The following is a 12,330-nucleotide window of genomic DNA, read 5'->3' as shown; positions in this document are numbered from 1 at the left end:
CTTTAGGGCCCACAGCACTTCATTAAGTGTAAAGTATATCTTACTTCGCCCATAGCCTCGGCCGCAGGCCACCCGGCGAGTATGTGTTGTGGTATGTTGTGGGTAAATGCAATAATGTCCCATGGTATGCTTTTGCTTGTTTAGGATGTCACACCAGGGGCCCCCCACATACCCCCAATGAAGACAGACCAACAATTTAGGTAATATTAGGACATCAACCATGTCTGCAGTACTAGTGTCAATAAAATGATGTCAAAAATAGCTGGTTTATCATTATAATATCATGCTACCATCCTGTGGAGCCCTATAGTGTGCCACAACCGTTATTTATGTTATATTTGGAATACTTAACTGTTCTTAAAACGAGTAACTAAAAATATACAACAATTCAACTGGCCTAAATAGTGGCATAATACAAGCTAAAGTTCTGATTTATTTTTAGCCCCAATGCTTTGTCTACCCGTTGGGGAGTACCTTGACAGTATCGCATGAGGCTCTGAGTAGGACAATAAAAAAAAGTCTCTGGAAGAAAAAAAGAGTCTCATGTACAGTCAGTTGGTCATACACTACTTGCCGACATTGTTGCACAACGTGGAGGGCCTCTGTCAAGTGATGGCATGGATCGTAGGTACCAAGCGGAGCTACCAGTGTGGGAAGTAGTTGTAATGCAGTGGCGGCCTCCCGGGGGCCACCCCAGAAACCCCCTTCAGCCACAGCCATTAAGTTATGTCTTTTCATCCACTGGAGCCCGCTTGACCTACCGGAAAGGTCCAGTGTCTCTGATTTGGTTGAAATCTTCTGCTGCAAAGTTGCTGCGTGTGGATCGCTCACTATCTCTGATGCCGGCATGATCCGTTGTGGTTTGCAAGGTAAAGCATCTTCTAAGCGCTCCTCTTGCCTGTAACCTGTCTCTAGTGAGAACACAGTATTATCAGCAGAGGGAATGGTGAGGCGCTTCATTAGGATATCAAACGGAGCATTGTCGATTAGTTGCTGGCACAGTAATTCAAATTTATGCCATCGCACTTGGAAGTTATTATGCGCGTCTGATTCTTCTGTGGTGGCCATCTTTGCTGCGCAGCAATACATCTTGTGTGTTGTGTTACTGCAGCTTCTAGAGATGAGGTTGTGTAAATCCGAAAGTTAGTGGGCTTATATTCCCCAATGTATTATTGCTGAAAAAGTCAGTAAGGCAGATACCTGCTGCCAGCACTGAAAACCCGGTGGAGCCGGGGGAGGTCGTTACCTATAGGTAGGCCGCCGCCCTAGGTCTTAAGCGCCGGGTCTGTAGCTCTGATGTCATAAAAACAGCCTTCAAGGGTTGCAATATAGCCACCGTGATCTCAGTGACTGCTATTTAATGAGTTTTATAGGTGATTTAGCTGTTGAAAGTTCCCAAATCGGCGGATTGTAGAAAATTCTTTCAGAGCTTGCAGTGTTTGCGTCCTATCAGGTACGCTGCTCGGACACGCCCCCTACATGAGCTTTGTATATGCACTTATTCGGTGACTTTTGAACAAAAAGACGTTATTAATTCTTTAAGAAATTTTTCTTGGTTTATTATTTTTTTGATTTTTAGGGGGAATTGTCTAATAATATCATAATCACATTCCTAATATATTATTTGTTTCATTTTAAAATTAATTTGCAAAATATTTTTATAACACTAAAAGTGTATTATTTTATGATATAGTCAGCACAGAATTTTCTGATCACGTTAATCAACACCTCATATTTTATTTTCTGTTCTATATTTAGGAGATTTTTTCACTGTTTTCTATACATTTAGCGCACCCTATTGTATGCCCAGGTGCATACGATTACAACACCATATATATCGTTGACAATGTATAAATGTTAGACCATAAATGATGGATAAATAATGGATAAACAACAGTAACAATTATAAAGAGACCAAACAGGGATTCAGATTGGGGAATGTTATCCCATAAAAATTTTGGTTAAAGTCCAACACAAGTGAAAGTCCAGCATAAGAAAAGATCCAGCACAAGAAAAAACAAAATTTATGCTTACCTGATAAACTTATTTCTCTTGTGGTGTATCCAGTCCACGGATTCATCCATTACTTGTGGGATATTCTCCTTCCCAACAGGAAGCTGCAAGAGGATCACCCACAGCAGAGCTGTCTATATAGCTCCTCCCCTAACTGCCACCTCCAGTCATTCGACCGAAGACAAGCAAGAGAAAGGAGAAACTATAGGGTGCAGTGGTGACTGTAGTTTAAAAATAAAAAACACCTGCCTTAAAACGACAGGGTGGGCCGTGGACTGGATATACCACAAGAGAAATAAATTTATCAGGTAAGCATAAATTTTGTTTTCTCTTGTAAGGTGTATCCAGTCCACGAATTCATCCATTACTTGTGGGATACCAATACCAAAGCTATAGGACACGGATGAAGGGAGGGACAAGGCAGGCGCTTAAACGGAAGGCACCACCGCCTGTAAGACCTTTCTCCCAAAAATAGCCTCTGAAGAGGCAAAAGTATCAAATTTGTAGAATTTAGAAAAAGTATGAAGCGAAAACCAAGTCGCCGCCTTACAAATCTGTTCAACAGAAGCCTCATTTTTAAAAGCCCATGTGGAAGCCACCGCTCTAGTGGAATGAACTGTAATTCTTTCAGGAGGCTGCTGGCCAGCAGTCTCATAAGCTAAGTGGATTATACTTCTTAACCAAAAAGAAAGAGAAGTTGCTGAAGCCTTTTGGCCTCTTCTCTGTCCAGAGTAGACAACAAACAATGCCGAATAGGACACAGTGACGGAACAACAATCTCCTGATTGATATTCTTATTAGATACCACCTTAGGAAGAAACCCAGGTTTGGTACGCAAAACTACCTTATCTGCATGGAAGATCAGATAAGGCGAATCACACTGTAAGGCAGATAACTCTGAAACTCTTCGAGCCGAAGAGATAGCTACCAAAAACAGAACTTTCCAAGATAAAAGCTTGATATCTATGGAATGCAAAGGTTCAAACGGAACCCCTTGAAGAACTTTAAGAACTAAATTTAAACTCCATGGCGGAGCAACAGGTTTAAACACAGGCTTGATTCTAACCAACGCCTGACAAAACGCCTGAACGTCTGGAACATCCGCCAGACGCTTGTGCAAAAGAATAGACAGTGCAGAAATCTGTCCCTTTAAGGAACTAGCTGACAATCCCTTCTCCAATCCTTCTTGGAGAAAAGATAATATCCTGGGAATCCTGACTTTACTCCATGAGTAACCCTTGGATTCACACCAATGAAGATATTTACACCATATCTTATGATAGATTTTCCTGGTGACAGGCTTTCGAGCCTGAATTAAGGTATCAATGACTGACTCGGAGAACCCACGCTTTGATAAAATCAAGCGTTCAATCTCCAAGCAGTCAGACGCAGAGAAATTAAATTTGGATGGTTGAAAGGACCCTGAAGTAGAAGGTCCTGCCTCAGCGGCAGAGTCCATGGTGGAAGGGATGACATGTCCACCAGATCTGCATACCAAGTCCTGCGTGGCCACGCAGGTGCTATCAAAATCACTGAAGCTCTCTCCTGCTTGATCTTGGCAATCAGACGAAGGAGCAGAGGAAACGGTGGAAACACATAAGCCAGGTTGAAGGACCAAGGCGCTGCTAGAGCATCTATCAGCGCTGCCTTGGGATCCCTGGACCTGGATCCGTAACAAGGAAGCTTGGCGTTCTGATGAGACGCCATGAGATCCAGTTCTGGTTTGCCATAAAATTGAATCAACTGTGCAAACACCTCCGGATGGAGTTCCCACTCCCCCGGATGAAAAGTCTGTCGACTTAGAAAATCCGCCTCCCAGTTCTCTACTCCTGGGATATGGATGGCTGATAGATGGCAAGAGTGAACCTCTGCCCATAGAATTATTTTTGAAACCTCCAACATTGCTAGGGAACTCCTTGTTCCCCCTTGATGGTTGATGTAGGCTACAGTAGTGATATTGTCCGATTGAAATCTGATGAACCTGAACGCAGCAAGCTGAGGCCAAGCCTGAAGAGCATTGAATATCGCTCTTAGTTCCAGAATGTTTATCGGAAGGAGTGCCTCCTCCTGAGTCCACAAGCCCTGAGCCTTCAGGGAGTTCCAGACTGCACCCCAGCCCAGAAGACTGGCATCTGTCATTACTATTGTCCAATCTGGCCTGCGGAAGGTCATCCCCTTGGACAGATGGACCAGAGATAGCCACCAGAGAAGAGAATCCCTGGTCTCTTGATCCAGATTTAGTAGAGGGGACAAATCTGTGTAATCCCCATTCCACTGACTGAGCATGCAAAGTTGCAGCGGTCTGAGATGTAGGCGGGCAAAACAGCACTATGTCCATTGCCGCTACCATTAAGCCGATTACTTCGATACACTGAGCCACTGAAGGGCGAGAAGTAGAATAAAGAACACGGCAGGAATTTAGAAGTTGACAACCTGGCCTCTGTCAGGTAAATCTTCATTTCTACAGAATCTATCAGAGTTCCTAGGAAGGAAACTCTTGTGAGAGGGGATAGAGAACTCTTTTCTTCGTTCACTTTCCACCCATGAGACCTCAGAAATGCCAGCACAATGTCCGTATGGGACCTGGCGATTTGAAAATTCGACGCCTGTATCAGAATGTCGTCTAGGTAAGGGGCTACTGCTATACCCCGTGGCCTTAGGAACGCTAGGAGTGACCCTAGAACCTTCGTAAAGATTCTTGGTGCCGTAGCTAACCCAAAGGGAAGAGCCACAAACTGGTAATGCCTGTCTAGGAAGGCGAACCTGAGAAACTGATGATGATCTCTGTGTATCGGAATGTGAAGATAAGCATCCTTTAAATCCACGGTAGTCATATACTGACCCTCCTGGATCATATGTAGGATGGTTCGAATAGTCTCCATCTTGAAGGATGGGACCCTGAGAAATTTATTTAGGATCTTGAGATCTAAGATTGGTCTGAAAGTTCCCTCTTTCTTGGGAACTGCAAACAGACTTGAATAGACGCCTTGCCCCTATTCCTCCTTTGGAACTGGGTGGATCACTCCCATAACTAGGAGGTCTTGAAACACAATGTAAGAATGCCTCTCTCTTTATCTGGTTTGCAGATAATTGTGAGAGATGAAATCTCCCTTTTGGGGAAGAAGCTTTGAAGTCCAGAAGATATCCCTGGGACACAATTTCCAACGCCCAGGGATCCTGGACATCTCTTGCACAAGCCTGGGCGAATAGAGAAAGTCTGCCCCCTACTAGATCCGTTTCCGGATCGGGGGCTGATCTTTCATGCTGTCTTAGAGGCAGCAGCAGGCTTTTTGGCCTGCTTTCCTTTGTTCCAAGCCTGGTTAGGTCTCCAGACCGGCTTGGACTGGGCAAAATTTCCCTCTTGTTTTGTTTTAGAGGAAGTTGAAGCTGCGCCACTCTTGAAATTTTGAAAGGAACGAAAATTAGTCTGTTTGGTCCTTAATTTGTTGGACCTATCCTGAGGAAGGGCGTGACCTTTTCCTCCAGTAATATCAGAAATTATCTCCTTCAGTCCAGGCCCGAATAGGGTCTGCCCCTTGAAGGGAATATTGAGAAGCTTAGACTTTGAAGTAACGTAAGCTGACCAGGATTTAAGCCATAGCGCCCTACACGCCTGAATAGCAAAACCTGAGTTTTTAGCCGTTAGGTTGGTTAAATGAACAACGGCATCAGAAACAAATGAATTGGCTAGCTTAAGAGCTTTAAGCTTGTCAAGGATATCATCCAATGGGGTTTCTACCTGTAGAGCCTCTTCTAGAGACTCAAACCAGAAGGCCGCAGCAGCAGTGACGGGGGCAATGCATGCAAGGGGCTGGAGAATAAAACCTTGTTGAAATTTTTTTTTCTTAAGGTAACCCTCTAATTTTTTGTCCATTGGATCTAGAAAAGCACAACTGTCCTCGACAGGGATAGTTGTACGCTTTGCTAGGGTAGAGACTGCTTCCTCCACCTTAGGGACCGTTTGCCACAAGTCCCGTGTAGCGGCATCTATAGGAAACATCTTTTTAAAAACAGGAGGGGGAGAGAACGGTACACCTGGTCTATCCCATTCCTTAGTAATAATTTCTGAAAACCTCTTAGGTATTGGAAAAACATCAGTATAAACAGGCACTGCATAGTATTTATCCAATTTACACAATTTCTCTGGGACTACAATGGCGTCACAGTCATCCAGAGTTGCTAAAACCTCCCTGAGCAACATGCAGAGGTGTTCACACTTAAATTTAAAGGTAGACATATCAGAATCAGGTTGAAGTGTCTTCCCTGAGTCAGAAAAATCACCCACAGATAGAAGCTCTCCTTCTTCGGCTTCTGCACATTGTGAGGGTATATCAGACATAGCTACTAAAGCGTCAGAGAGCTCTGTATTTGTTCTAGCCCCAGAGCTGTCTCGCTTTCCTTGTAACCCTGGCAGTTTGGACAATACTTCTGTAAGAGTATGATTCATAACTGCCGCCATGTCTTGTAAAGTATACGCAATGGGTGCGCTAGATGTACTTGGCGTCCCTTGAGCGGGAGTTATAGGCTCTGACACGTGGGGAGATTTAGTCGGCATAACTTCCCCCTTGTCAATTTCCTCTGGTGATAAATCTTTTAAAGCCAGAATATGGTCTTTATAACTTATAGTAAGATCAGTACATTTGGTACACATTCTAAGAGGGGGTTCCACAATGGCTTCTAAACATAATGAACAAGGAGTTTCCTCTCTGTCAGACATGTTTAACAGACTAGTAATGAGACCAGCAAGCTTGGAAAACACTTTAATTAATGTGAAAAAAGCAGATTATAAAAAACGGTACTGTGCCTTTAAGGGAAAAAAAACAAACACAAAAACTGCAAAACAGTGAAAAAAGCAGTTATCTTTATGAAATTTTTACAGTGTGTATAACAGACTAAAATAGCATTGCACCCACTTGCAAATGGATGATTAACCCCTCAGGCTCAAAAACGAAGCAAAAAAACAGTAAAACCGTTATCACAGTCACAAGCAAACTGCCACAGCTCTACTGTGGCGCCTACCTTCCCATAAAACGACTTTTGTAGGCACAAAAACCCCTTACAGAGGTCCAATATGACAGGGGACTCCTTCAGGGAAGCTGGATGTCTCAGAATGTAAAAACTACTGTGCAATTAGAGCGTGAAAATAGGCCCCTCCCACCATGCACTCAAAGTGAAAGGGCCATAAATAACTACTCCTAGGAGAAATCTAGTCAGCCATGTGGAAAACTAGGCCCCAAATAAAGATTTATCACCCTCAGTAAAAAAACGTTCTTTATATATATACAAACGTTTTACATACTAAGCCATAATAGAAAGTAATATGAATATTACCCTTTACTGCAAGCATGATGCCAGTCGTTTATTAAATCACTGCAATCAGGCTTACCTTAACTATATCAGGCACTGTCAGCATTTTCTAGTTCTTATCATCCTCTAGAAAAAAATATACTGAACATACCTCAGGGCAGTTAATTCTGCAGGCCGTTCCCCCAGCTGAAGTTTCCCCATACTCTTCAGTTATGTGTGAGAACAGCAGTGGACCTTAGTTACAACCTGCTAAGATCATCAAAAACCTCAGGCAAAACTCTTCTTCTAATTTCTGCCTGAGGTAAAAAACAGTACAACGCCAGTACCGTTTAAAAATAACAAACTTTTGATTGAAGATAAACTACACTAATTCACCACATCTCTCTTGATACGTCCCTTGTCGAGAGCTGCAAGAGAATGAATGGAGGTGGCAGTTAAAGGAGGAGCTATATAGACAGCTCTACTGTGGGTGATCCTCTTGCAGATGCAGCGAAGGCGAACGGAGCACTGCCAAAAAAACCCGCCTGCAATAAGTATTAAAAAAAAAAACCTAACCTCCCGCAATAAGTATTTAAAAAACAACTAACCAACTACCTAATAAAATTATTAACCCCTAAATCCGCCAACCCCAACATCACAAACTACCTAATACATCTATTAACCCCTAAACCGCCATTAAACCACATCACAATTAACATAAATCTATTAACCCCTAAACCGCCAAACCCCACAACGCAAATAACTAATCACTAAGCCCCCTAACCTAACACCCCCTAAATTAACCCCATTACATAAATTAAAATAACCCTTATTTACAATTAAAATAAAAAACCTAACATTACTTTAAAAATAAAGAAAACTAAGTTTAAACTAATCTAACATTACAGAGAACGAAATTTATGCTTACCTGATAAATTTCTTTCTTTCTTGACACGCTGAGTCCACGGATCATCTAATTACTATTGGGAATATCACTCCTGCCCAGCAGAGGTGGCAAAGAGCACCACAGCAAAGCTGTTAAATATCATCTCCCTTTCCTCCAAACCCATTCATTCGACCGAAGTAAAAGGAGAGAAAGGAAGCAACAAGGTGCAGAGGTGTCTGAGGTTTATAACATAAAAAAAAAAACCTGTCTTAAAAAACAGGGAGGGCCGTGGACTCACCGTGTCAAGAAAGAAATACATTTATCAAGTAACCATAAATTTTGTTTTCTTTCTAATGACACGGTTAGTCCACGGATCATCTAATTACTATTGGGAATCAATACCCAAGCTAGAGGACACAGATGATAAGGAAGGGACAAGACAGGGAACCTAAACAGAAGGCACCACTGCTTCAAGAACCTTTCTCCCAAAAGAAGCCGAGGCCAAGGCAAAAGTATCAAATTTATAGAATTTTGAAAAAGTGTAAAGAGGACCAAGTTGCAGCCTTGCAAATCTGTTCCACAGAAGCTTAATTTTTAAATGCCCAGGAAGAGGAAACAGCCCTCGTAGAATGAGTCGAAACTCTCAGGATGCTGCTGTCCAGCAGTTTCATAGGCCAAGCGAATGATACTCTTCAGCCACAAAGAAAGAAAAGTAGCCGTAGCTTTCTGCCCCTTATGTTTCCCTGAGAAAACCACAAAGCAAGCAGAAGACTGACAAAAATCCTTAGTCGCCTGTAAATAGAATTTCAATGCACGCACCACGTCTAGGTTGTGCAGCAGACGTTCCTTATGAGAAGAAGGGTTAGGACAAAGGAGGAACAACAATCTCCTGATGTTCCGATCTGAAACCACTTTAGGGAGAAACCCTAACTTAGTATGCAAAACTACCTTATCCGAATGAAAAATAAGGTAAGGAGACTCATACTGTAATGCCGAGAGCTCTGAGATTCTACGAACAGATGAAATAGCAACAAGAAACAAAACCTTCCAAGATAACAATTTAATATCTATGGAAAGCATAGGTACAAATGGAGCCTGCTGAAGAACTTTAAGAACAAGGTTAAGACTCCAGGGAGGAGTAATCGGTTTAAACACAGGCCTGATTCTGACCAAGGCCTGACAGAACGATTGCATGTCTGGTACATCTGCGAGACATTTATGTAACAAAATAGCCAAGGCAGATATTTGACCCTTTAAGGAACTTGCCGATAAACCCTTCTACAAACCCTCTTTAAGGAAAGGAAAAAAATCTAGGAATCCGAACTCTACTCCAAGATTAGCCTCTGGATTGACACCAATGCACATATTTACGCCATATCTTATAGTAAACCTTCCTGGTGACAGGCTTAAGAGCCTGAATCATGGTCTCAATGACTGACTCAGAAAAACCACGCTTAGATAAAATTAAGCATTCAATCTCCAAGCAGTCAGCTTCAGAAAAACTAGATTTGGGTGAAGGAAGGGCACTTGAAGTAGAAGGTCCTTCCTCAATGGAAGTCTCCAAGGAGGGATAGATGACATCTCCACTAGATCTGCATACCAGATCCTGCAAAGCCACGCCGGTGCAATGAGGATCACTGATGCCCTCTCCTGTTTGATTCGAGCAATGACCCGAGGAAGGAGAGCGAACGGAGGAAATAGATATGCAAGACTGAAATTCCAAGGGACCGCCAGAGCATCTATCAGTACAGCCTGAGGATCCCTTGACCTCGACCCATTCCTTCGGAAGATTGGCATTCTGCCGAGATGCCATGAGATCCAGTTCCGGTTGTCCCCATTTGAGAATCAAGCTGGAAAACACTTCCGGATGGAGTTGCCACTCCCCCGGGTGAAATGTCTGTCTGCTCAGAAACCTCTATCATGGCCAAGGAACTCAGAGTTCCCCCCTGATGGTTGATGTAAACCACTGAAGTTATGTTGGCCGACTGGAACCTAATAAACCAGGCCGAAGCTGAGGCCAGGCCAGAAGAGCATTGAAGATTGCTCTCAGCTCCAAAATGTTTATGGGTAGAACAGACTCCTTCCGAGTCCTTGTCCCCTGAGCCTTTAGAGAGCCCCAGACTTCTCCCCATCCCAGTAGGCTGGCGTCCATTGTCACAATCACCCAGGAGGGTCTGAAGCAGGTTCCCTGGGAGAGATGAACCCGAGACAACCACCAAAGAAGAGAATCCATTGTCTCCTGATCCAGATGTAATCGTGGAGACAGATCTGCATAATCTCTGTTCCACTGCTTGAGCATGCATAACTGCAGAGGTCTGAGGTGGAAACGGGCAAACGGAAAGATGTCCATAACAGCTACCATCAGACTGATCACCTCCATACATTGAGCCACTGATGGTCGAGGAGGGGACTGAAGCGCCAGACAAGAATTGAAAATCTTTGATTTCCTGACCTCTGTCAGAAATATTTTCATTGATATGGAATCTATTATGGTTCCCAAGAACACTACCCTTGTAGTTGGAATTAAGAAACTCTTTTCCAAACTTACCTTCCATCCGTGAGATCGCAGGAAGGATAACAACATCTCTGTGTGGGAGTTTGCAAGTTGGAAGTATGGCGCCTGAACCAGAATGTCATCCAGATAAGGCACCACTGCAATGCCTCGCAACCGGAGCACCACCAACAGGGATCCCAGAACCTTTGAAAAAAATTCTGGGAGCTGTGGCAAGGCCGAATGGGAGAGCCACAAACTGGAAGTGTTTGTCTAGAAATGCAAACCTCAGAAACTTGTGATGATCCCTGTGGATGGGAACATGCAGGTATGCGTCCTTTTAATCTACCGTTTACATAAATTGACCCTCTTGAACCAAGGGAAGAATGGAACAAATAGTTTCCATCTTGAAGGACGATACGCAGGAATTTGTTTAGACTTTTGAGATCTAAAATTGGTCTGAAAGTTCCCTCTTTTTTTGGGAACCACAAACAGATTGGAGTAAAATCCCAGACCCTGTTCCTGCATTGGAACAGGAACTATGACTCATATAAAAACAAATAGCTCACTTTTTCTTTGGATTTCAAACAAAACAAATTATGCTTAAAAGATCATTTCCTTTCCTTCTGTATGAGGAGAGTCCACGGCTGCATTTGTTACTTGTGGGAAATACTGAACCTGGCCACCGGGAGGAGGCAAAGACACCACAGCCAAAGGCTTAGATACCTCCCCCACTCCCCTCAACCCCCAGTCATTCTGCCAAGAGAACAAGAAACAGTAGGAGAAATATCAGGGTATAAATGGTGCCAGAAGAACCAAACAAAATTTATGTCCGCCCAATGGAGAAAACGGGCGGGGATAGTGGACTCTCCTCATACAGAAGGAAAGTCTGGAAAATCTGGTAAGCATAATCTATGCTTTCCTTCTTAATATGAGGAGAGTCCACGGCTTCATTCCTTACCTGTGGGAAACACATACCCAAGCTCTAGAGGACACTGAATGAAATGGGAGGGTAAAAAGAGAGGCGGACCCTATTTTGAGGGCACCACAGCCTGCAAAACCTTTCTCCCAAAAGATGCTTCAGCCGAAGCAAAAAACGTCAAACTTGAAAATTTTTGAAAAGGTATATAAAGAGGAACAGGTAGCCGCCTTACAAATCTTCTCCAAAGATGCCTCATTCTTTAAGGCCCAAGAGGAAGCCACTGCTCTAGTAGAATGAGCCTTAATCCTCTGAGGAGGCTTATGTCCCGCCGTTTCATATGCTAAGCGAATAATGCTCCTCAACCAAAAAGACAAGGAAATGGACAAGGCTTTCTGCCTTTTACACTTGCCAGAATAAACAAACAAAGAAGAAGTCTGACTAAATTCCTTAGTGGCTTGAAGATAGAACTTGAAGGCCCGAACCACATCCAAATTATGAAGTAACCGCTCCTTCGAAGAAGAAGGGCTAGGACACAAGGAAAGAACAACAATCTCCTGATTGATGTTGCGATGAGAAACAACCTTAGGAAGAAAACCTAACCCAGTATGAAGAACAGCCTTATCAGCATGGAATACTATGTAAGGTGGCTCACATTGCAAGGCAGCCATCTCAGATACTCTGCAAATCTTAGAAACTTGAAGTGTTCCTTGTGTATAGGGGTGTGAAGGTAGG

This window comes from Bombina bombina, chromosome 4 (assembly GCF_027579735.1).
Source record: "Bombina bombina isolate aBomBom1 chromosome 4, aBomBom1.pri, whole genome shotgun sequence".
Classification (NCBI taxonomy): Eukaryota; Metazoa; Chordata; class Amphibia; order Anura; family Bombinatoridae; genus Bombina; species Bombina bombina.
The sequence above is the reverse complement of the archived record's forward strand: the minus strand, read 5'-3'. Positions refer to the sequence as shown.